The 24,777-nt window shown below is 42.6% G+C and overlaps 1 long non-coding RNA gene across 1 annotated transcript in view; it reads right to left on the bottom strand.

Annotated features, from left to right (window-relative positions):
* Positions 1 to 5,538: 5,538 nt before the first annotated feature.
* LOC128347784 (uncharacterized) overlaps positions 5,539 to 24,777 on the bottom strand; it is a 30,045-nt gene continuing 10,806 nt past the window's right edge. The window contains exon 2 of the long non-coding RNA XR_008317714.1: positions 5,539 to 5,793. This is a non-coding gene — a long non-coding RNA (uncharacterized LOC128347784). The remainder of the gene's footprint in view (positions 5,794 to 24,777) is intronic.

Raw genomic sequence — 24,777 nt, 5'->3', positions numbered from 1 at the left:
TGCCAGCTCGCTTTTCAAAGGGTTATGAGCCAATATAAATTCCTGAAGCACCATGGGAGAGAATCCTTTTGCTTGACACATCCTTTCCCCTTAGCAGCCAACAAGTTGTATTCTCCATGCAACACCACCCCACCCCCCAGACATTTACAGCCTCTAAGAATATAGCATTTGCCCTCCTCTCCCCAATTCTTTAAGGTCCCTCTCATGACTGCATGGCCTCCTTCCAAAAACAGACTTGCAACATACAACAGGGCATGCAGAGAGGCCATGGTCCAAGAGCTTGATCCTGCTACGCCTGGCCTTCTTTAGGATTGTATACATGCCTGCTTCAGAAAGGTATTGCCAAACATGTACCCTTAGTATAGCCAGAACAGGTGAAATCTTTGAAGGGCCAAAGTACATAAAAGTATAGAATTAAAATATGCAGGAAGGCTCATTTCCAAAGCATCCTCAAGATAACCCACAGCCAGTGGTCATTTGAGGGGGCTAAAGCTTAAAGTTTCATCAGGTATCACAGTTACAGTAGCCAGAGACAAAAGCTGGGTTAAATGGTACACTAGCAGAACCAGCTAAGGCTAGCTGCAAATGGAGCAATGGAGGGTGTGACACTTCTCAGCGGGCTTTCCTGGCCTCCCAGTGGAGGTCTAGAATTTATTTATATTTTATTTATTTTTATATTTGTATATCCTGCTCTTCCTCCATGGAGCCCAGAGTGATGTACATGGTTAAATCTATCCTCACAACAACCCTGTGAGGAAGGTTAGACTGAGAGGCCAAGAGTAAACCAGTGAATTTCATGGCTAAACAGGGATTTGAACTTGGGTCTCCCCAGTCCTAGTCCAACACTACATGCATTCTAGCTGGGTGCTTAAGCCTGTGATCATCTGGGCTGGCCACTTAGAGCATAGTTGCTCTAAGGGTTTGTCTTTGGTTAATTCTGAATCACTGTTCTCCCTTTTGAATCTGAGGGAAGCAAGGACTTGGGAAAATGGAAGGGGACTAGCTACGATCAGAGCCCCCCAAATAGGGTTGCCATATTCTGGCTTTCCAAATCCAGGTGCCTAATTTGCATATTATGTAAATTGGCTTGAAAATAATTTTTGAGCAAAATAGTGACTGCATGGTTTGCTCCATAACTCTGCTTCTACAAGGACTAGAACTTAGCTCTTTCTTTCTTTCTTTCTTTCTTTCTTTCTTTCTTGAAAGCTGAAATCCAAGCAAATCTGGGTGAGATGCTTAAAATTCAGGTGAAACCCAAAATTCTGGGGGCCTGGCAACTCTACCCCCAAAGCATCATGATGCTGTGACAAAGGGCAAAGTAAGAGAGCACAGTCCAACTCAATTTGCAACATCTTCCTGGGGCCAAGGAATGAATAGAGGAGATGCATACTCTCATTGATTACTATTGATCAATTCAGATTTGCTCTGATCACATTGCTTGACCTGCTCCATAATACCCAGATTATTTGCACTGACAATATAATCAAATTGGTGTTGCTGCAATGTAGGATAATAGTTCATATGATACTTGCAGCATGTGATTAGATTCCTCTACCCATGTGTAAATGATCATCTGAATGGAAAAACAGATATTCTCTACCCTGGATTTAAATACAGATGGACCCAATTACATTCTAAAATATAACTTTTTTAGAAGGCAAGGAAACTTGAGCAAATCTACTTGAGATGCACAGGCAATAAAAACTCGAGTACAACTCAGCTAAATTGAAGGGAATAATTTGCAGCACATGAACCACTTATTTCAAAAGACAAGCCATTTCTCAGTATGGTAAGACTGCACAACACAGGGATGGCAATACATTGCAAATGCAACATTACTGGGTGTGAATTCTTACAGCAACTTTTTAAAAAGCACCACACAAGTTAAAGGCAGGCACTTTCCAAGTTTGAAAACCCACAAACCTTATAATCAGATAGCTTGACAAATACGCAGATAAAGATAGAGCACTGTATAGAGAATTAAACAGCATGTGAGTGAATATTTTTATTTTATTCATTGCCTCTCCCCCTACCCTTCAGTTTTGCCCACTTACAAGGTATTAAACCAACATTATATTTTTAAGGAATGTTTTGTCCACTTACTTTTGTGCCATCTATATCTGTTTCTATATCTATATCTATATCTATATCTGTTTTTTAAATGCTCAGGTCCATTGCATTCTTCTGACTCCCTAGATCAGGGAAAAAACTAGACTAGGGCCTCACAGAGGCCATTTGAGCATGTGCAGTGGCCATTTTTTTTTAAATGGCCACCACACATGCTCAAATGTTCCATGTGAGGTCCTAGGCCTTGCCAGGCCTTGCAGAGGCCTTTTGAACATGTGCGGCAACCTCCAAAATGGTCACCATACTGATCTTTGTAGGCCTGAACTGGCCTGGAATCAGACTGGGATGGGCTGCGGTGGTGTTCCAAGAGACCGGCGGGAGGAGGGGGAACCTTTGCAGACCCCCCCCGTGGCCCTTAGGAAGCCCCCCAAAGGGGCTACAGGTTAATTTTTTTTGAATTTTTGTTTAATAATTTGTGAATTGGGGAGGAGGAGGGCAGCATGGCACTGGCACCCCCCCAAGTGGCACCTAGGGCACATGCCTTGGCTGCCCCCCCCCCGTTTCACCTATGGTGATAGGTCAAAGGCAGTATGAGTGAAGCAACTAAAATGTTAAGGAAGGGTGTTGTGTTATATTACTTGGCTTATCTTTTCTAATTTACTTCAGTTACAAAATATTGTCTATATCATATTATCTATATACATGCATATCTTGTTAAAAATGTAGAAGACTTCCAGCTCTCAATGCTGGAAGTTGAATGAATTATGCAGACAATGCAATCCTAAGCAGGTTTAATGAGAAGCAAATTTCACTGTGTTAAATTAAACTCATTCCATCCTGGGTGTGCTCAAGCTTGTTGCAGCTCTAAGTGGCCCTCATTATCCACAGATTTGCGGATCCTGGTTTCATGTATCCGTGGTTGGATCTTAGAGGCCCAGTTTCTTTATCCATGGTTTTAAAAATAGGCAGAATTCACCTCTCTCTGGTTTTGAGTTGCCAGAAGTGACCCAGGAATGACTTTGTATGTCATTTCCAGCTGCTATTTTGCAATAGAGAGCCATTTTGTGGCTCTTTACATCAACCAATCAATACAAATATAGTGAATATTTGACTGTTTTGGAAGGACATTGCTGGAGAGCTGGAGACCTGAAGAATAAGGTGCAGTGTTTTTCTCCTCTTATTTCTGCCTCCCTTGCTTTTTTTGTTTTTGGGCCCTTTTTTTGGTTAGGGACCTAACCCCCAGATTCCGATAAGGATAATGTACCATTACTTGCAGTTTCCGTATTTGTGCCTATAAGTGAGAACGGAACTCCTGCAAATCATGAGGGCTACCTGTACTTACACATTTGGACAAATGTGTTGGTACCCCTCTACAAAAAAAAGAAGAAGAAAGAACCCACAATTGTCTCTGAAATAAGTTGAAACTAACAAATGTAATTGGCACCCATAATTGTTTATTCCACATTTAACAAACATCAGACTTTGCTTTAGAGTTTTGATGCAACAGAATATTTCAAATAATCACACAAATGAAAATGGCATTGACAAAAATGATGGGACCCTTAACCTAATATTTTGTTGCACAACCTTTAGAGGCAATCACTGCAAACAAGCGATCCCTGTAGCTCTCAATGAGACTTCTGCACCTGTCAACAGGTAGTTTGGCCCACTCTTCCTGAGCAAACTGCTCCAGCTGTGTCAGGTTTGAAGGGTGCCTTCTCCAGACTGCATGTTTCAGTTCTTTCCATAGATGTTCGATAGGATTCAAATCAGGGCTCATAGAAGGCCACTTCAGAATAGTCCAGGGTTTTGTTCTTACCTATTCTTGGGTGCTTTTATCTGTGTGTCTTGTTAGTTTCAAGTTATTTCAGAGACAATTGTGGGTTCTTCTTTTTTGTGTGGAGGGGTACCAACACATTTGTTCATGTGTGTAAGTGCTATGATGGGCATTACTGTACAAAGTGAATTTTTAAAATCAGATCTTAAGGTGTTTGCTTCTTCTCATGGTGACAGAGATAATATAATGAAATTAATAGGTACTCCACATGTATTAGTCCCTGGAATAAAATGTCATGATTTCTAATCAGTCTTATGGGCACTTTCCAGATTGGCTGCTCAACAGCAGCAAAATGCTTCCGTTCAGGCAAATTGCATTCAAAATGTACACAGCAGGGGGAGCAGTCTTGCGGAAATGAACAACCCAAAAAACCAGCAAATTTCTTACACCGGATATATGATGTCACAGCACTATATCGCAGCGATTTAATTCGAAACAAGACATTGGAAATATGAACGGCACCCTGCTGTCAGCGTAGGGACTGTGGTGTCACAATGCAGGAAGTGTGGAAGCACACTTCTGAGATACAGCGTGACTCTGTTGCAGGGTCTAATCTGGAAAGCGCCACGATGAGCCAAGTTTAATTAAGCTTAGCTGGCAACAACAAAGCGTAATAAGAGTAATCACTGCAATTTCTGTAGCACCTTTCTATTGTACAGAATGCTTTGAGAGATGGTGATGTCGGTGCATGAGCAAGATGATTTCTCCTCTCCCTTCAGTAACCTGGGCCAGATATTTTCCTTTCCTGCCAGCTTCTAAAGAAACTGGGTGTGAAAGTAGAGCAAGACCAGGGCATGAGGAGAAGAGCAATTCTCCCTTGATGGCATGTTCCTTTCTTTCGGCCAGAGGCTTACAGTGAAGGGGGCGGGGGTTTAGCACTTTGCTCCCACCATTTCCACATCAAAAATCAGCCTCTAGCAAAGCAGCTACTTGCCCCCAAAGTGGCAATATGGAGAAATAGCCACTTTGGGTGTGTGGGGTGTATGTGGATTTTTGGAATCAGAATGGCAGAAGGGGAGAGTGTTAACCTCCCCTCACTGCATGCTGAATTGAGCCAACACAGCCATTTGGGGGCTTAAGTGGACCACTTCCTGCTCTAAGCCCATCTGTTAAAGATGGATTTAAAATGTGTAGTTTGGCCCATAGTTCTCACAAATGAGAGATAAACTTGCTTGGGCTGTACCATTTCAGGCTGCAAGTGGGGGCTTGCATCACTGAATGTTCCGCCCTTAAAAAAACAAAAACAATCTTTTCAGCTAGATGTGAGCTCTTCTCCCTGGCATCAATTTTTCAGTGTTAGGATTTTTTTAAATGCGGGAACATTCGGTCCCGTGAACCCCCATTTGCAATCCGAAGTAGTACAACCCCAAAACAGGTTTTCCTCTTTGTCTGCAGAGCATATAGTGTTCAGTGCAGAGCATATAGTTTTACCTTAAAGAAAAGTAAACAATGTAACTGTTAGATGAGGCCAATACAAAAGTGTTCCCTGTCTTTCATCAAAGTCTTGGGTTTTGCATCACAGAGCATGCAAATAAATGCTTTGACCATCTTGGGTTCTTTCTAGCTGTTGGCAACCAGGGGAAAACCTATTTTTTACAAGGACTTTCACTTGGTATATGTTTAGGCTGGAAGAATCAAGCAGGACATAACTTTATTCAATTACATGTTAAGGTGCTAAAAGTTGGAACAGAGACTGTGTACAGATCATAAGTTAGGACAGAAAAAAAGAAAGAGGGAGGGAGAGCTTAAAGTTCAAGGACAAAACATATAGATCAGACAAGTCCTTCAGTATTGCTTGATCCAGAACTATGATGCAACCACCTTGCTGAAGCTAAGCAGATCTGGGTCTGGGTAGTGCATGGATTGGAGACCTCCTTGGGCCTAGAGTTCTGTTGGAGAAAAGTGCCTATAAATTTTAATATATAAACATATTTCCCCAGTGAGACCATCATAGGAAATTCCACCAAACTAATAAGAACAAGCCAGCTTATAGAAATTAACAAGATTGTTGTTAGTGGTTGCCAGAAAGCCCACTGTAAAACAATGGAAACAACCTACCTCAACCTCTGAAAGATGGGGTAGGTAAACTATATTTGAATGGAAAGGAATATGGAAAAGCTTAGCTTAGAAGGAGACTTCTGAAGTGTTTGAAGTAAATGGAAACCAATTAAATTGTTTCATTCTGCAATACCATCAATACAGAACTATTGCATAGTCAGGCTGAACATTGTGCTTTGACTATTGTTATATGTATATCCCCCATTTTTTTCTATTTCTCCCTCTTTTTTTAAATAGATGGTACTGAAATTTGCAATTACCTGGGCTGATTATGTGTCAGGCCTTGGCCAAGCTCCAAATCAGACTACAGCTGGGAGTCCGATTCTGGCTCAGGCAGACAAGGTTTGAGGGAGCCAGGGAGCACAGCAGCAGATGATGTGGTCAGGATAGGCATGGTCAGGAACCAGAGCAGGTATACAAGGATCAAAAGGGTCAAGGTAGCAGGCATTGTGAGGGACAGGCTTGTAGACAGTTATGGGGCAAGATAGTCTGGGCTGTTGCTTATTCTGAGGTACCAGGGTTGGAGAAACAGTTGTGTTGACCAGCCGGGTCCCTGTTGGGTCCTCAAGCTACCTAGTCTGGCTGGGCTAATGCGAAGTAGTACTGTCTCTGGTCAGTGCAGGGGTAGGGCTACAGTACAAGAAAGATCAGGCCAGCCCGCAAGGCATCTTGGTGTTGTAAGGAGTGGAGTATCTGAGCCCATGTTCAAGGTTCTGCCTGCTTTAGAGTGTATCAATTTATTCAGAGCAGGGTTTCTTAACCTTGGGACCCCAGATGTTGTTGGACTACAACTCCCATCATCCTCAGCCACAAATGCCATGTCTGGGGATGATGGGAGTTATAGTCCAACAATATCTGGGGGGCCAAGGTTAAGAGACACTGATTTAGAGTGGAAAGCAGGTTCTGCCTGCTTTAGAGTGTATCAATTTGTCTAGCTTGTAATGTTCAGCTGTATTATATGAAATGAGTGCTGTTTTCCTCCCACTCAAAATGTTACACAACATAGGTTCCAACAGTTCCTATTTACTAGGAACAGCCCCTATTTTCTGGAATCTGTCCCTGGTAAGTCACGGTCCCTATTTTGTCTTTAGTTTTGCCTCTTGGGGATTCCTCTCTCAATTTCTCCCGTCAGCTGCTGAATCATTCATCACTATTCAGCTCCCTCCCCAGAGACTCTCAAAATTAAATCTCTGAGTGTGTAGATGCATCATGTCTCTAGTGCGACTGCATATAAATGGGTGCACAACACTAAGGCATCTTTCAGTGCAGAGCATATAGTGTTGGAATCCAGTCCTTAGCAATGGGTAATAGTGTGTGAGCGTGGAGTTGGGCAGTAATCCTTGCATGACAGACTGGGGCGCTTTTACTTTTCACTGGGATTCACGTTCAGTAGAGGGATGCTCTGATCTCACTTGAAGATCATGCCACCCTTGCAAGACAGGCTGCCAGCAGTTGAATCTAGAATCACTAACCAGACTCAGACAAAATCTGATTAACTACTGATTAACTATTTAATTGAAAGTAAACTGATTAAGAGTTTGTTTTACTTCAGCAGTTTTACTTCAGAGTTGTGGGCATCTTGGTTGAAGGAGCAAGAATCCTTCCAGCATCTCCCTGTGAACAACATCATGGAGGATGAGACTTGGTTAGGCTCAAAAACTTATAGAAACTAAAGAGGGGAATGGCTCCCTGCATTCCCCAGTGATGGGTAGGTCCTGGGACCAATGTGAAGATTTCCTCCATCTCTGATATAGCCTATGTCATTGGTCAATCTGAAGTTAGGGGTTTCCCTCCAAATGGATGGTTCCTCATCTTAAATGGGCTTTGACTTACATGACTAAAAGTAGATCTGGACTGGAATGGTTCTCTTTTGTGAAAAAAAGAGATTAATGTTGTACCTAGATTGCTGAATCCATATGTTGAAAAGAGCAAAGGGATAGGTCTTATTCAGTGTTCCGCAGGGGGGCTGAAATCTCAAATGTTCTAGGTTTGTTCTAGGTTTTCAAAGTTTGTCATACTTCGGTATGAAAATTAGTTGTTACAAGTGTGTCCCTATTTTCAGCTTTAAAATTTTGGAGGATATGAGCTTTGCTCATTCACTTTGGTGATCTGGAACAATATGCTCTGCATGCATATTGCCTGCTTCTTGTTGATGGCATGCTTGTAATTAGAAGCATATGTCATGCCTCCTAGGTTGCTTGACTATACCCACCACTCATTCACAGAGCTCAGTATTTTCACCCACAAAATGTGGAAGGGTGTGACACAAGATTCTGCAGGTTGTGGCAATTGTTACACAGATCAGGTAGTGTCCAAAAGCTATTTGTAGTGTCTAAAAGTTGATTTGTAGGTTCCTGTGCAGAAATGATTTAGTGTTAGGCCCTCGCTCGTGATAAAACTTTCAATGATTGCTGTGAATTATGTGCCCAGACCACCTGACCAAGCAACCTTTTGTTGGTGAGTGTCTTTTCTACTTTTCTTTTCCTTTTCTTTCAAAAGTTTCATTCTTGCAAGTGTTTTATGTGGTTGTTGTCGTCCATCCAGCTGTACAATCTTCTCTCATTCCTGAATGTGTTTTTTGGGAAGAGCAATTGAATGTCCAAGTGGCTTCCCAACATATCTGCTGCCATGGGGTGAAAACAAACCACAATTCCGAGGGGGCAATACAATAAAGTGACACCATCAGTGCCTGTGTCAACATTAGAAGCCAGGAGGGAACTCTCAAAAAGAGACAGGCCCTTTTTTCTCCCTGAATGCTTGCTGAGAAAGTTAATAAATAACGCTAAGCCATTTCCGAATTGAGTTGAAGAGAGAGTTCCCATCACTACTTTCTTGTGGTTTTGTGAGTTCGTTTCTCAGTGTCCAACCTCTAGAACATATATCAGTGCAACTATTCAAAGTTATTAGCCTTCATAAATTTGGCACAAAATCTGACAAAAATAATGTTAGATATCAAAAAAGATGTTTATACTGAAGAAAAGAACAGATAACCCAGGAAAAATGTGGGTCTGTTAGTTTTCCAGAGGGGTAATCGTATTAGTCTTTTGTAGCAGAAACAATGAAGAGTCCTGCAGCACATTTAAGGAATAACTTAAATTAATTAATTGTGTGTGCTGTGGCAACACACAAGCAAAAAGATGCGGTTTCCGTTAACCTCATCTAAGGCGAGGGGTATTTATGGAGGCTGGCTGCAAGTAGCCCCACAGCCCTCATTGCAGCACACGATCGCCCCAAAGCGGGCTAGGCTCCCTTAGCCCACTTCTGGGCAATCGTGAGAATAGCCTCAATGAGTAAACTCTTTGGTGACAAGGGCTGCTTGCACACTGACCATAGCAAAGACTAAGTATCTAGAGACAGTCAATTCCCAGCCCCTTTCTCATCCTATTCCTCCACCCTAATGGTACAAAGATATGTGGCTATCACTCTGAACAGGTTTAAGGATTATATTTTAAGTTTTAGGACAGGAAAAAGACACAACTAATAATGGGTATTAAATTCCATTCCATAATACACTCTAATGAGGAGAACTATTGTTACGGCACAGCCAGTGCTCAAGGGAGCAGTAGGCCTTGGGACTTATCAAGGTTCACAGGAGTTCACGGGGACCTGAAAGGAAATGTATTTCATGTGCAGCCAATTTATGATTACCAGTTTATGGCTTCAGTTCAAGGAGAAATTCGCAGATGCAAAAGGCAGTGTGTTGACTGTTTGTAAGATCTGATAATATCTTCAGACTGCAGGATTTGCCCTTTTGCTAGGTGTGCCATTTGTGCTATTGTGCTACAGCCTCAGAGAGGAGGGATCTAAAGTCCCCAGGCACCCTAAAATAAATTCAGTTGTGGCCAGTCCCAGCCAAGCCACATGGCCAGGACCAGGGGTAGATTAACCTTTTTGCCGCCCACAGGTAAAAAGGCTTTTGCTGCCCTTAAAAACAAAAAAGCTCCGGGGAGGGGGGGGGAGTTCCTCTTTTTACTTTGATTTTTTAAAGAGATGCGGTAGCGGCAGCAGTAGCTTGGGGAGGGGGGTGACTGGGCGAGGGGAAAGTCCCCCCTTTTGCCCCCTAAAGATCACTGGAGGCAGGATGGGGCGTGGTGGTAGCGGCTGGGCTGCAGCTGCAGGGAGGGTGAGGGGCGAGGAGCAGAGAGTCACAGTGTGCCCTCTTTTTTACCTCTAAGCCCACTGTGCGGGCGGCAACAGTAAGCTCCTTCCTCCTCTCCTCCTGCTAGGTGACGTGGAAGGAAAGCCGGAAATAGGCTGCAAATAGCAGAGTCCAGCTGCCTCTGGGATAGCTCAAGGGCATCGTTTGTAATGATGACGTCCACCCTGATGCAAGATGACAGATGCGTGAACATTTGAAGTGCAAGTGGGCCAACTTGCAGACTGCGTAATCGATTTGGACCAAATTTGTTACAGTTGTAATAAGTGACAGATAGGGATACCTCAGCGGCATAGTTTAGGATGATGTCATCCAGCCCAATTCAAGGTGGCAGATGTGTGAACATTTAAGGCCGAAGTGGGCTAACTTGTGAGGAGGGTAATTCTCAGTTAAGATTATAGTGAAAGGAAAACAGACAGATTAGTTCTTACCAGAACAACTTATTTTCTCTCAGTTTTTCCTTGTAGCTTTCTCTCCTTGATAAAAGACAACCCTTTTGATAGCATGGTGTAGCTTTAGGAGCAGGGCTTTTGCAATCTGGAACTCTACATCAGTTTGTACATTCAACATCAGTGATCTTATATCTACGGTGGAAGTAGTTGGCTGCCAGTGCCAACCAACTACGATTGTGCCTTGCACATGATCATTTTCCAGTCTTCTGCCCAACATTTTCACCACCCAGACAATCAATTATCGGGAGTGTGCATGCTACCTCCACCCAACTTTCAGCAGCACTTTGATTGTGAGAACCAGCTCATTGGCTAATACCTTTTGATTTAATGAAAGCTAACAAGCAGTTGAGGTTAGGCGTCTTATGAAATAAAAAAAGAGAACAATGTATCCAAATCTTATTTCCTAATTTGTCCTGTTTTCCCTGTTTTATCTGACTCTTTCCTAACCTTTCTTTATACTTCTTCAAAGAAATCCTCTCCCTTCTTTCATGTAGTCAGGCTTCCCAATCTTTATACAGTCACCAGTTTCTTAACAACTGTCCCTTATAAACTCCATGGTGCTTCCATCTCATATAACCTCTAATTCCGACATTCTGTCACCCCAACTGTCACTCTCCTCTGAACAGTCCATCCCACTCTGGCAATCCTGTGAAGAGTTCAAGCTCCTATTTCTATAACTTTGCCATAAATTAACATCAACGTATTAACCTCTATGGTCCTCTTCACCACATTGTCTATAGTGCACATGCATGGCATTCTGCTGCATTCGTTATCCCTAAAAAATGCATGTAAAAAGTAATCCTCCTGAGATCAGATACCACAGAGGACAAACAGTAACAGCAGCATAATGTGGCAGAAAGCTGAGCCCTGCTTGTTTGTGCATCGCTCTTTCTTTCCCATTTATGGCTTTGCCGAAACTACCAACCTTTCCAGTTCAGCTGCCCAGCACCTTACTGTGCTCGTCACCTGAGCTATGCTTCTGCAAACAAACTGTACTATGGAATGAAAAAATTCTTTTGCTCAAACCAAAATATTCCTTCTGAAGGCTTTTTCCAAGAAGTTTTCATCTTCTTTATCACATAATAAGGACTGAACTATTTTCCCTTGGCACCAGAAAAGTACAGCATGTATTTTATGTCAGACAAACCACAGAGTAGGAGAGATTAGGGGGCTGCTTTGCTTTTGTGATGCCAAACTCAATGGTTTTTAATTGAGGAAAAACTCCCATGGGCTTCCGTGACAACTTCAACCAAGCTTTTAATCTACTGTTACATTTTCTAAGAAGGTGGCAAGTTAAAAGCATGGGACAAGGATCCAACCAAAGTCCAGCCAATGGAAGCTTTTTTCCATTGCAAATAACACTCACTCTTTTTGCCAGAGCACATAACACTCACTGAGGTAGGGTGACATGGATCAAGACCACAGTGGGGGTAGGTGGAAAGCCTTCCTATCCCCTCGCTGCAATCCAGATGCTCCCCATGCACATGCTATTTATATTTATATTGCCAGGGCCAATGACATGCTTAAAGTACATCCAATTCGGGTAACACATCCTACATTTTGAACTCAGCATTTTCTCCAGAAAAGAACTTTCTAAAGATTGAAAAACATTGAATTATTGTATCTACTTGTTTGCTGCTCTTATTAGACTTCCTGACTGACATACAGAGCAAGGAAGCATCAGTGCAGTGAGAAGAGCAGACCTTCCCAATTAACTTCACCGGTGCAGAGGAGAAGTAGCAATGTTTGACACCCTCTCCTTCCCCAGGAAGCCCTCTGTGCTACTTCAAAATACGTCCCTGATGGTTGTGCAGCCTCAAGGACATTTTTTGGGGAGTGGGTGGGTACAGAAAGCTTCCTGGGGAAGGCGAGGGCATCAAAAATTGTCCCTTCCCTGGTGCATTGGTGCAGTTAGTTTAGAAGTGCTGTTGTCCTGCTCCTCTCACTGCGCTGGTGCTTTCTTGCTCTGTCAGTCAGCCACTTTACTTTGACCTGTGTGTCAGGATGTGACATCAGGATGACAGCATATGAACAGGGCATACTCGGAAACATAGGAAAGATGCAAACTAAAAAGGTAATTATTATTTAATAGGTAGTTCCTCACATACCTTGGTTCTTTTCATCAGGAGAATCTATAGAACATATATCAACATTCATTCATTCATTCATTCATTTATGGCATCTATTCCCCACCTTTCTGGATATACATTGAATACATCATATTCAATGTGGCTTACTCACACACTCACACACACACTCATAACAATACTGGAACAACATAAAAAAGAACAAAACCAATAGACAGAAAAAACAAAGGTCACTTATTTCACATATCCCTTTGCTGGAAAAAAGCACAAAGTGCAAGATATGAAACTTTTCATGTATTTTTATGCAGTAATATATGAGACTGCAACCCAAAGCAATTTGGTACTATGGTCTGCAGTGTCAGCAAATCTCAGCAGCCAACTGTCTTTTCTTTATACTGTGAAACAAAGAGCTCTTTCTCACGTTCACGTGAGTGGGCTTTTGTGTGGGCCACAGGGAATACTAGAGCAGCTTACCTTCCCTGCAGACGATCTTGTAGATTTGCTGGGTGTGTGGATCACGCACTTAGACAAGTCACTGCTGCACCAGGCAGTGTGGAGGTTCGAGGGCCAAGATGCATCATTCCAGGCTCCAAAACCCACTGTGCAAGTATGCGGTGCATTGTAGGGACCCCCCTGGCGATGGCCAAGAGCCTGCTCCTGTGTCAGCACTGGCTGGGAGCAACCATGCTGATACACATGGCGGACTTCGTAGGTGGTTTTGCCACTGAGGCACCATCAACGGTTCTCACGGGCAGCCAAGCCCGGGCTTAGTTGCCCTCGCACGGTCTTGGCTCCTCATGAGAATAGCCTCAAAGTATTTTGTTGGTCATTCAAAATAAATGTTTGCTTCTTTGATTATTTCATTTGCAAGGTATCACCATAACAGTTAAATTATTACACATGAAATAATATCCAGCTACCTCTAAAAAGTTTTCAGTGGAATTTTGGTTCAAATACTCATTCACTTGAAATCAATGTCATTTCAGTCTATTAATATATTCCTTATAGAGTTTTGAACTTTACTTGGTCTGAGTTCTAAAACAGCTTGAGAAGATTTTTGTTTCACTTTGGAGTGTGGGGTTGGGATATGAAGTTTAAGCTTCTATCCAACCATCTCAAACTTCTGAGGTGATAAAATCCTTTGTCTGAACTTTCCTACCATCCCTGCAGCTGCTCATGAAGGAGCACTCCAGCTGCTGTCGCAGAATGGTTGGTTTCAAGTTGTGAGATGCAGCCTGTTCCAAAATGGCGAGGATGGTGTCAAGAATGAGGTGAAGATCTTTTTTTAATATATGAAGCTGCGTCATACAGAGTCAGAACATTGGTCCATCTAGATTAGAAGTGTCTACTCTGAATGGCAGTAGTTCTACAGTGTTTTCAGACAAGGGTGGGGTTTTTTTGGCTCTGACTAGTGAAACCAGGGATTGAACTCAGGACTTTCTGCATGCAAAGAATGTGCTCTACCACTGAGAGGGCACCTTGCATTTTTTTTCTTCCTTCTCTTCTCTGAAAGTACTGTCAGCCTTGAGGTGAAGCTTCTGAAGGATGCCTTAAAGTAGCTGAAATAATTTTACGTGTGACTATGGTGTTGATACAGGACACTGCCTTTCTGACGTTGTCTGAAACTGAAATAACAAAGGGTGCCAACATCTTGGCTGCTGTCAATCTGCTTGACCCCTCCCCTTAAATGAAGTTATTTTAAAATTAAAATTATTGGAAAAGCTCCAACATGAGTCAACCAAAAAGCACCAACGTTGTGCTTTAATTTATGTATTCCTGTTACAATACATCTATATAGATAATTCTCTAAGGCATACCCATGGCTAATCCTGTGCATGGAAGCTCTTGCAAGAGTTCGTGAGCAGAAGCACCATGGTGACTGGGCAGTGGGGATTCCATATGCAGATAGGGAGCAGGAGCCTGTGAGAGCAGAAGCACCATGGTGATTGGGCAGTGGGGTTCCATATGCAGATAGGGGGGAGGAGCTTGTGATGGTTAAGGTCAGTTGGAATGCAACTGTTAATGGTTGGAAGATGTCCTAGACTGCAGAGGAGAGGAATCTATCTCTCTATATAAAAGGATAGTGAGCAGGGGTCTGTGAAGAGAGGGGCTGCGAGGGAGGAAAGAGCCCCTTCTGGAGAAGGAGGCTGCCGTTGTGTGAATTAGATGAGGAAACAAGATGAACAAAATCTGTTAACTCAGGAAAGGAGAGAGAGAGAGAAGAAAAAAAGAAGGGAGGGGAAGAGAGAAAGAAGGAAGGGTGAGGGATGGGCCCGAGACTGGCAGTGGCCTGAGGGGAACAAGCACCTATGGCCGCACTTACTGGCAACAAGGAAGGGCCCAGTCAACCACTGCTGCTGTCTGGGGTGACAGAGTCCATTGGTGGAGGGAGGCAGGCAAGGATGGGCCCGGGCCTGTCAACGGCCTGAGGGGAATAATCAGCCATGGTGGTGGTGGCAGCGAGGAAGGGCCCGGTCAACTGCTGCTGCTGCTCTTGTAAGTTGGAATAGGAGCAGGAACGGGGCTCAGGTGAGGAGGTCTATGTGGATAGGGGGCTGTAGCTTAGCCAGTAGGCATCAGCAACGCTGCAGCCACAACCAAGAGGGGTGAGGGGGATGGAGTAAAGAGATGGAGGAGTGACCAAGAGCGGTGGGGTGGGGGTGGAATCAACGGGATGGAGGAGGAGGAGGAACAGGAGTGCGGCTCAGGCGAGGGTGGAGAGATCGCTGAGGTGAGGGTGGCTGTGGCAGGGGGTGAGGGGAGCAAACAAGTACTAGTGCACAGATGCTCTCTCTGTGTGAAGCTAGTTCTTATGATAAACCTAAAAAACCCACAACCCCATAATGGGCGAAAAAGCCAAATTATCCCAAGTAAGTAAAGTAAAGTACACCATCGAGTCGGTGTTGACTCCTGGCGTCCACAGAGGGAGCCATGTGGTTTTCTTTGGTAGAATACAGGAGGGGTTTACCATTTCCATCTCCCACACAGTATGAGATGATGTCTTTTGGCATCTTCCTACATCGCTGCTGCCTGATATAGGTGTTTCTCATAGTCTGGGAAACATACCAGTGGGGATTTAAACCGGCAACCTCTGCCTTGCTAGTCAATCAAGTCATTTCCCCACTTCATCATTAGGTAGCTTATCCCAAGTAGACAGGGCTAAGTTAATAGGATTTTATTTTATATGTTGCATTCGTATGCCAGAAACACAGATCTGTCATCTATCCTCTCTTAATATTTCATACAGTCTCCAAATACAAGATAAAAACAACAAGTAATCTGAAAATGATAATTTGGCCTTCCAACCTATTATTCATTCATTCATTTGATTTATATACCGCCCTTCCAAAATGGCTCAGAGCGGTTTACAACAGAATAAAAACAATTAAAACCAGTTAACAATTAAAATCAAAAACTATAAAAACAGCATAAAACTATCACCTATTTATGGTGATAGGTGAGCGAGAGCACTATATACTATTTGTATTTAATCAACATTAACACCAGAGGTTCTCCTCAAGAAAGCCCATTAGAATTATCAAAGGTTTGCTTGCCAGATTTTAAGGATGTACATTCGTGATACACACGGTGTGGCTCCCTGATTAGAAAATGGAACATTGACCCTAAACCTAACATATTTTGCTTCCCCCTGCTACAGCTCATTGAGTGGATGTTTTCAGTGAATTCTTTGCTATGACACTGTGATGCTTCTCAGGATCCCTGCAGGCCTCAGAGTTGTCAGAGAGGGAGTTTTTCTAGCATTCTTGTCCTCCTCTGACCACACTCTTGCTTAGCTATTTGCCCCTATTGAGGCTCGAGGGCTGCATGCAGGGAGCTTAACGAGCTAGCCTCATTATCAGCTTGGTAGATTTTGTTTGTACAATGTTTAGCTCCACCCCTTCAATCCCCCATTTCTTCTTCCTCAGCCTTGAGCTCTTCTAGTAATGTTCTCTTTTCCTTGCCTTTCTCAGGTGCTTCCCGAGCATTGCCTGGTGGCCATGTCCGTTTTCTTCAAACTGAAGCATAGTATCTGGTAAGTATCCTGCTTCCAGTCTCCCTTGGATTTCTGCCTTGTCTTCTGAGTTCACCAAGGGTTTCCTGTTGGAGCTGGGATTTAAAGTGGGTCTGGTTGTGGCTGCCCGACAGACTCCAAGGTCACTTTTCTGGATTGTTACACCATGGTATCATTTGAACTGGCCCTATGTGAATTTCAGAAAACTTATTCCAATGTGCACTACTGAACTGTTTGTGTCAGATTTTATCTGCCATTGTGTTGGCCAGACACCGAGATCGTTCTGGAACCCCGGACAATCTTTTGAGATGCTATCAACCTGAATAATTTGATGTTATCTGCAAACCTGGCTACTTCATTATTCATGCCTGGTTCCAGATAATTTATAATAGTACCAGTCCTAATATAGACCTTTGAGGATCTACACTGTAAAAACTGTCAGTTTATTGCTTCCTTTAAAGAAGGAAATGCTGCCTCTGAAATCTGAATCTGTCAATTTTCTGTCTGTTTTAATTTATCCTCATGGTTGCATCACTGTGAATATAGCTATCACTTAGTTTGGTTTAACATAGACTTTACAACTCTTTGTTCTGATCTCCTCTGCAGTGAGCTTTTGAAGTCATTGTACCTAATTAAGAGCTCTCTGAACCTTAAAAACTTGTTCATTCCCACCAAGAGAATTAAGTTCAACAGAAGGCATTGCCTCTTGCATTCTCTTGGATCAATGTAGCTGTAACAATCTCTGCACTTAAGACAGATGTGGGTGCCCTCCAGTGGGCAGCAGAAGCCAGCATCAAAAGATCACACATATCTGAGTAGAACAATAGAAGAGGAGGTGGTTGTTATATTAATGCTAACATGCAGTGATAATAATAAGCAAATTTAGGCTGAACTGACCAAGTTACCTGGTGATGGGTAGGATTTCAGAGTTCTGACCTGCTTCTATTGGCCCGCACTGTTCTCTAAGGGTGATTAATCACCTGGTGTTCCAGTCTGCCATGCCTGTGTAATAGTTAATAAAGTTGTGGCCCTTTTCATCCATATTAAGTCTACGTGTCTTCTTGAGCTGGGGTCTGGGGACAATGTTTAATTATTGTTTTAAAATGTTTTTAAATTGTTAATTGTTGTGTTATTGTTTTTAATTTGTTTTAGCTTTTCATTGTTTTACAAGTTTGTTTTACTTGTAAACCGCCCTGAGCCATTTTTGGAAGGGCGGTATATAAATCAAATAAATAAATAAATAAATAAAAATAAATATGGTCCGGGTGTGGGTCAGGTATTTTAATGAATATTTAAAACATAAGCTATTAAAGGGAATGGAAACAAACATCAAAATAACAGTTATTCCAAAGGAATGAATATTTCACTAACTATTTAACTATTGTCCCTGCTAACTAAGCAAAGAGGCACATTTTAAAAGTGGTGATTCTCTTACATTTAGCAGGGGAAGAGCTACATCCTACATACTACATCCTTCCAGTGGTTGTTGCTGGTTCTTTATATTCCTTTTTAGACAGTGAGCCCCTTTGAGACAGGGAACCATCTTTTTTTTTTTGAGGTAAACCGCTGTGAGAACTTTTATTGAAAAGTAGTATATAAATATTTGTAGTAGTAGTAGTTTTGTTGCCCATCAACATCGTTATTGATCCCAGCAACACAATACTGAAAAGCAGTAACTGAAGCAAGCAAATGTATGGTAGGAATGTAATGGTTACCTAACAATGGACAATTATGAGAACTATTACAGAACCAAGAACTATTGATGAACTTTTACAATTTTTTTCTATTATATATATATATTTAATCTGTCTTTTATTATATTTATGTTGCTTTGTCAAATATATGTTTTTGTTGTTATGTTCAGCACTTATGGTTGGAGAAATTAACTCTTCTTGCACAAACCCAGATTCATCATCTGCACAAACCCAGATGATAAAAATAAAAAATTCAAGGTTCCCTATGAGAATAGCATTATCAGCCTAGTTAAAGAAGGATGATGATGATGATGATTTGCACTCATCAGAACAACCGAGGAGTTGTTCACCTCAACTGATTATTTGTGTTCACCAAACTGATTATTCACGAAAACTAAACATTTTGGTGTGATTGGATGTAACAACCAGCTTTGATGTTAATTCAAACAAGTTTGTTAAAGTGTGGATCTTTTAGCCCCTACTGGCCCTTGAAGATATGAGGACCTTGGGTCTTCAGTCCAGCTATGCTGAACAATGTTGGAATCTGTGCTTATAGATCCTGCCTGAAACAGAAAGGTGCTAAAAGCTAGGACCTTGAAGGATGAGGTTAGTAGGTCGCAGTTTGTAGATTCTTAAGAATGGATGTACTGCCAAGAAGAGGATTCCTTGGTAACCCTGAGAGAAGGCTGGACCTGACACTTGTCTGTGAGACATGGCATGTAAAGAGAAATTTTGCTGAACTCAAATAGGTCATAAAGTCTCTTGAAATGAAACAGATTGGTTAAGTAAAAGGTGCAAAAGTTATTCATCTTGAGTCTCCATCCCTAATCAAATGGAATATAAAGGCAACAGAGAAAAAGCATGAATACTTCTTTTTCTGGTTTGTTCCTACTTTCTTAAGTTTTCTCTCTGTTATACCTTTCATTACCCTTCCCTCACTTCTTTCTTTTACTCTCTATATTGCTTATTTTTCTCTAAATGCTTTGATTCATCTTTGTCTCTCTATCTTCAATTTTTTCAAATTGTTGGCCTACTGAAAAGGTAGCTATAAAAATGGCATGAGTGTTATAACTTACAGGTTGTAAATTTAAAGTGAGTGCAGGAGCAGACAGTATAAAGGAGAGGTTAAGGCGTAAGCACATTTCTATGATTCATTAACCACAGTTTCTTATTTGCTTTTAAGTATCCTTTTGCCTTTATGTTAGTGTTGCCTAACCATTGCACCTTAAAAACAAATCATTTATTTGCAATAGCAACATGTCATAGTTAATAGAGTTGTACTTAAGTAGCAGAAAATAAGCTCATATATGAGATGTTCCTTCTATGAGCTGTGAATATGTGTAATGTTCCTCAAGATCCAGTAATCTCATTACTGAATGATGGACTAATTTGAATTTATAATAATCCATTTCTCACAAGAAAGTCTACATGAAATCAGCTGAAGTCAGTTACCTAACAGGGCTTAAACTCTGTGGGGGCAGCGGGGCTCAAGCTCCCCTCCCCCTAGGATTTCCTGGGGGAGGCAGTGCCCCCCCCCGGCTGTCAGATAGCATCAGCAAGCTCTCATGCTGTCAAGTTCATCAGTCCTGTGTTGTCTTTGTAGCAACGCAGCAAGTTCTTAGGAGGCATGCTGCCTCTCAGGGCCCTTTCACTTTGATTAGAAGTATAACAAGGAGAAAAGCTGGTGGTAACTGGCTTGATCAGTTTGAAATGACCAGGCTAAGTCTTTCAATGATCAGTGAACACCCACATTGAGATGCAAATTCCTCCCATGTTTCCTCTCTCCCTATGGAATGTGGGAGGGAATTGCAGCCATGTGAATTAATTGAGATTTGTCAACACATTATCCATCCCTGATCTACAGCAACTTAAGTGCCACTGAAGTACAGTGGAGCATGAGGTAAATAATTTATATTTTTTAAATAACAAAAAACACTTTGGGCTGGCTGGCCTGCTGGATTTGGAAATCAAAGTCTGATTCCCAGCCAGTAGCTGCCCTGATTGTTAGGTATTGGTCCAGGGTGTGTGTGTGGGGTGGTGTTCCATCCCAGTTATTCTTGTTCTGTAGGGTTGCGGTTGTGGGAGAGAGTGGGAGATTTTCATTTGCTTCCTAGTTGCAAAGTGGTAAGAGAGACTGAGAATCCTTATGTTTGTATGGCTGGAAAAAGGCCCCATGTTTCCTGTGTGTAGGGACAGGAGGCTTCAGAGGAGAAAAGTCCTAATGAGTTACTGTGGAGGATGGGCCTCTCCTAATAAGGAGGAACGCCAAAGCCCAGGAAAGTCAAACCCCGGTAGTCCAAACCAGAGTGAGGGGTGAGGCACCTATAAAGGAGTTGGGAAGGTTTTAGTTCTACCCTGGAGACCTCTCATAGTGCAGCTGGTTAAGAAGCTACTGATAGGAAAGGGAGCCCACCGACAGCCTGGGAATCAACTAGAAGTTCCTTACCTAGAAGTTAGTAGGAATGATATGGACCACTCCAGTTAGACACGTCAGGGAAATTATTTTTGTTTAAGTGCTTGGATCTGGGTTGTATGTTTGTTGTTGTTCTCTGGGGTTTCCCTTGAAGGGAGAGGGCAGCTGTGTTGATGATGCCTGTATAGTTTAGAGGAGAGACTAGAGTCCTACACCAGTTGAGCACCTTTAAATTAATGTGTGAATAGGGCTCTTATGTTTTGGGGAAATAACTGGTGTTCAGTATGGTAAATAACAGTATATTTATATAATGTTTTTGAGTATTGAAAGTACTTTGTAGATAGGATTTCATTAACCATGATAAAAGTATTGCAAAAATGCTATACTAGCTTTTGATTAAGAACGTAAGAATACATCTGCTGGAATAGTCCCAAGGCCCATCCTGTCCATTATCCCTTTTCACACAGTGGCCCACCAGATGCCTCCGAGAAGTCCACAAAGAAGAGGTGAGGGCATGCCCCCTCTCTTGCTGCTGCTCCCCTGCAACTGGTACTTGGAGGCATCTTGCCTCTGAGGCTGGAGGTGGCAGCCTATTGGTGTGGCTGCACAAAACCTTGTAGGAATAAGGGAAACTAACTTAACCCATGCAGAACATCTGCACAATAGTACTTGACTGCTCCCCTCACCTCCTGCCACAGCCCCTCTCACCTCAGAGATCTCTCTACCCTCACCTGAGCTACACTCCTGCTCCTTCTCCTCCATTCCGTTGCTTCCATCCCCCTTACCCCTCTTGGTCGCAGCTGAAGCGTTGCTGGTGTCTACTGGCCAAGCTGCAGCCCCCTATCCCCAGAGACCTCCCCACCCTCGCCCAAACCCTGCTCCTGTTCCTCCCCACAGGAGCAGCAGCAGGAGTGGTTGACTGGGCCCTTCCTTGCTGCTGCCACCGCCATGGCCACATGTTCACCTCAGGATGCTGACAGGCCCAGGCCCATCCCTTGCCTGCCTGCCTCCCTCTGCAAATGACTTCGGTAGCCCCAAACAGCAGCAGTGGTTGACTGGCCTCTGAGAAGGCCTCCTTCCTTGCTGCCAATGGTCACCGCCATGGCCACTTGTTCCCCTCAGGCCACTGACAGGTATGGGTCCATCCCTTGCCATTCTTTCTTTCTCTCTTCCCCTCCCTCTTTTTCTCACTTTCTCTCTCCTCCACTCACTCTTCCCCTCTGTCCTTTGTCCCCTCCCTTCTTTTCCCCTTTTTATTTCTCCCTTCCTGAGTTAACAGATCTTGTTCATCTTGTTTCCTCATCTAATTTACACAGTGGCATCCTCCTTCTCCTGAAGGGGCTCTTTCCTCCCTCACGACCCCTCTCTTCACAGACCCCTGCCCACTATCCTTTTATATAGAGAGATTCCTCTCCTCTACAATCAAGAACATCTTCCGACCAGTAACAGTTGCATTCCAACTGACCTTAACCATCATAGGCTCCTCCTCCCTATCTGCATAGGGAATCCCCACTGCCCAATCACCACAGTGCTTCTGCTCACAAACTCCCGCAAGAGCTGCCACATATGGGATTAGCCATGGGTATGCCTTAGAGAATTATATAGATAGATAGATGCTTATATCTGTCATGCTAGATTGTGGAAAATGCTTTCTATGCTTTTTACATGTTCATTTTATGGGAAGGGTTTTGGGGCTATGTTTGTTCTGATCCTGTGTATGTTTTGTACTTTGTTGTGCTATTCCTAGTATGTACCATAGACTACATAGTCTACATGATGAGTTAGAGTCTAGTATTCCCCAAAACTCACTGGTGATGTTGAAGCCACCTGACCTTTTGGACGATTTTCAGCAGGGTCCAGTGGAACACTTTCCCCACTGGTACAAGTCAGTACCAGAGGATGTGACATAATGGGCCCTTGTTTGGCTTAAGAACAGATTCAAGAACAGATTTCATATCAGAACTTCCCTCAATTCCAAAAGCCAATTTTGGCCTGGCCTTGCTGTTCCTTTGTGGATTTCTTGTCTCTCACTAGTCTGTTAGGAATCTTACTCCTATTGTTTGGAAACCTGCTACCTTTTGATAGTCTTGCTTATCTCCAAGAGGAAGATTGTCATCTCTAGCTAGCTTTCCCTGTCAGACTCTAAATTTGCAAAGCTTTCCCTATAAAGGAACCAGCTAGCTAAAGGAGAGAGTTAGGTGTGGTCCGTCAGCAGAGGGACTCTTAAGGTTGCTGTTTCCAACATGCTACTTTGGTATAGAGTTGCCATGCCCCCCAGAATTCCAGGTTTCACCCGCATTTTAAGCATCTCACCCAGATTGCTTAGCCCACCCAGATTCGCCTGGATTTCAGCTTTCATTAGAAAGAAAGAAAGAAAGAAAGAAAGAAAGAAAGAAAGAAAGAAAGAAAGAAAGAAAGAAAGAAAGAAAGAAAGAAAAGCTAAGCTCTAGTCCTTGTAGAAGCAGAATTATGGAGCAAAATGTGCAGTCACTATTCTGCTCAAAATTTATTTTCAAGTCAATTTACATAATATGCAAATTAGGCCCCTGGATTTGGAAAGCCAGAATATGGCAACCCTACTTGGGTGTTAGTTTAGCCTTGTTAGCTGAGATCAGGCTGCATGGCTCCTGGTAGCACGGAGACTTCACCATGATGCAAGCTTTTGTTTTCTGTACTGTAATTGAACTGCAACCTAAGAGCTACTGAGCCTCTTGTCTAACACCAGACAGAAAGAAAGATATATCACCTGTGCATTTTAACCATTTTGCTTTGTTTGCCTGTAAAATGACCTACTTATATCTACTTAAATAAACTAGCTTTTGATTGTTTTAAACTTGATCTGGCTGGAAACATGCTCCATTCTGTCTCCCTACATGCATGCTCTGGCTAAAGGAAAAGTGTGCCATCAAGTCAATTTCAACTCCTGGTGCCCACAGAGCTCTGTGGTTTTCTTTTGGTAGAATATAGGAGCAGGGGCATATCTACGATAGGGCAGGCAGGGCACATGCCCTGGGCAGCACTTGAAGGGGATGCCATTTTTAAAAATTGTTATTTTTTTAAAAAATGGCCACCGGAAACAAAATGGCCACCGTGCATGCTCAAATGGCCTCTGTGAGGCCCTAGGCCATGCTAGACCGCACAGAGGCCATTTGAGCATGCACGGTGGCCATTTTGTTTTCAGCGGCCATTTTTTAAAAACAACATTTATTTTTTTAAATGGCCACTGTACATGCTCAAATAGTCCCTGTGAGGCCCTAGAGTCCAGCAGGGGTAGAGGGAACCTTTGCAGACACCCCTCCCACAGCTTTGAGGAAGCGCCCCAAAGGGGCTACAGGTAAATTTTTATAAAAAAAATTAATATAAGTCACTGTACACATATTTAGTTTGGCACTATGTACAGAGAATCAGGGCTTGTGAATACTGAGCTGAAGCTTATGAGCTAGGATTGTATCCATTTGCTCTTACTCTGCTTCTTGAGACAAGTGAGTTAAATGTGATGTCTTAATAATATGGCTATTAATGGTGAGTTTGAATCAGTGAGTCTTTGAATCAGTGTGAAATCCTTAGTATCAAGGCCCACTGGGAGTTTCTTGCTCTCTTTCTCTCATTTTAACTGTCTTTCTGAAATACTAGAATATTTTCCAAGGAGTGACACAGTTTACTCTGCATATCCTTTAATTATTTTCAGAGTATCTGGGAAAAGACAAAATCTCCATTTATTTTTTAAAACTTATGTAATAGTGATCCTACAATGCATAGTAGAGAATTAGACAGGCACTTCTGTTTAGTTTTCCAAGTACACCTCCACATAGTATTAGGGTATTTCATGAGCCCCAGCATACTGAAATTTGTAGTTTTCCAGCATTTTTTGGTCTGGCTACGTCCACTGCTAAATAGTTTTTGAAATATTAAAAGAGTAACGAGCTTGACTTGTATTTTTCAGCTGATATTACAGTAAAGTTATCTGAAGGATGGCTGGGTGTCAGATGTCTGGACAGGGG

This window comes from Hemicordylus capensis, chromosome 2, assembly GCF_027244095.1.
Source record: "Hemicordylus capensis ecotype Gifberg chromosome 2, rHemCap1.1.pri, whole genome shotgun sequence".
NCBI lineage: Eukaryota > Metazoa > Chordata > Lepidosauria > Squamata > Cordylidae > Hemicordylus > Hemicordylus capensis.
The sequence above is the reverse complement of the archived record's forward strand: the minus strand, read 5'-3'. Positions and strand labels throughout refer to the sequence as shown.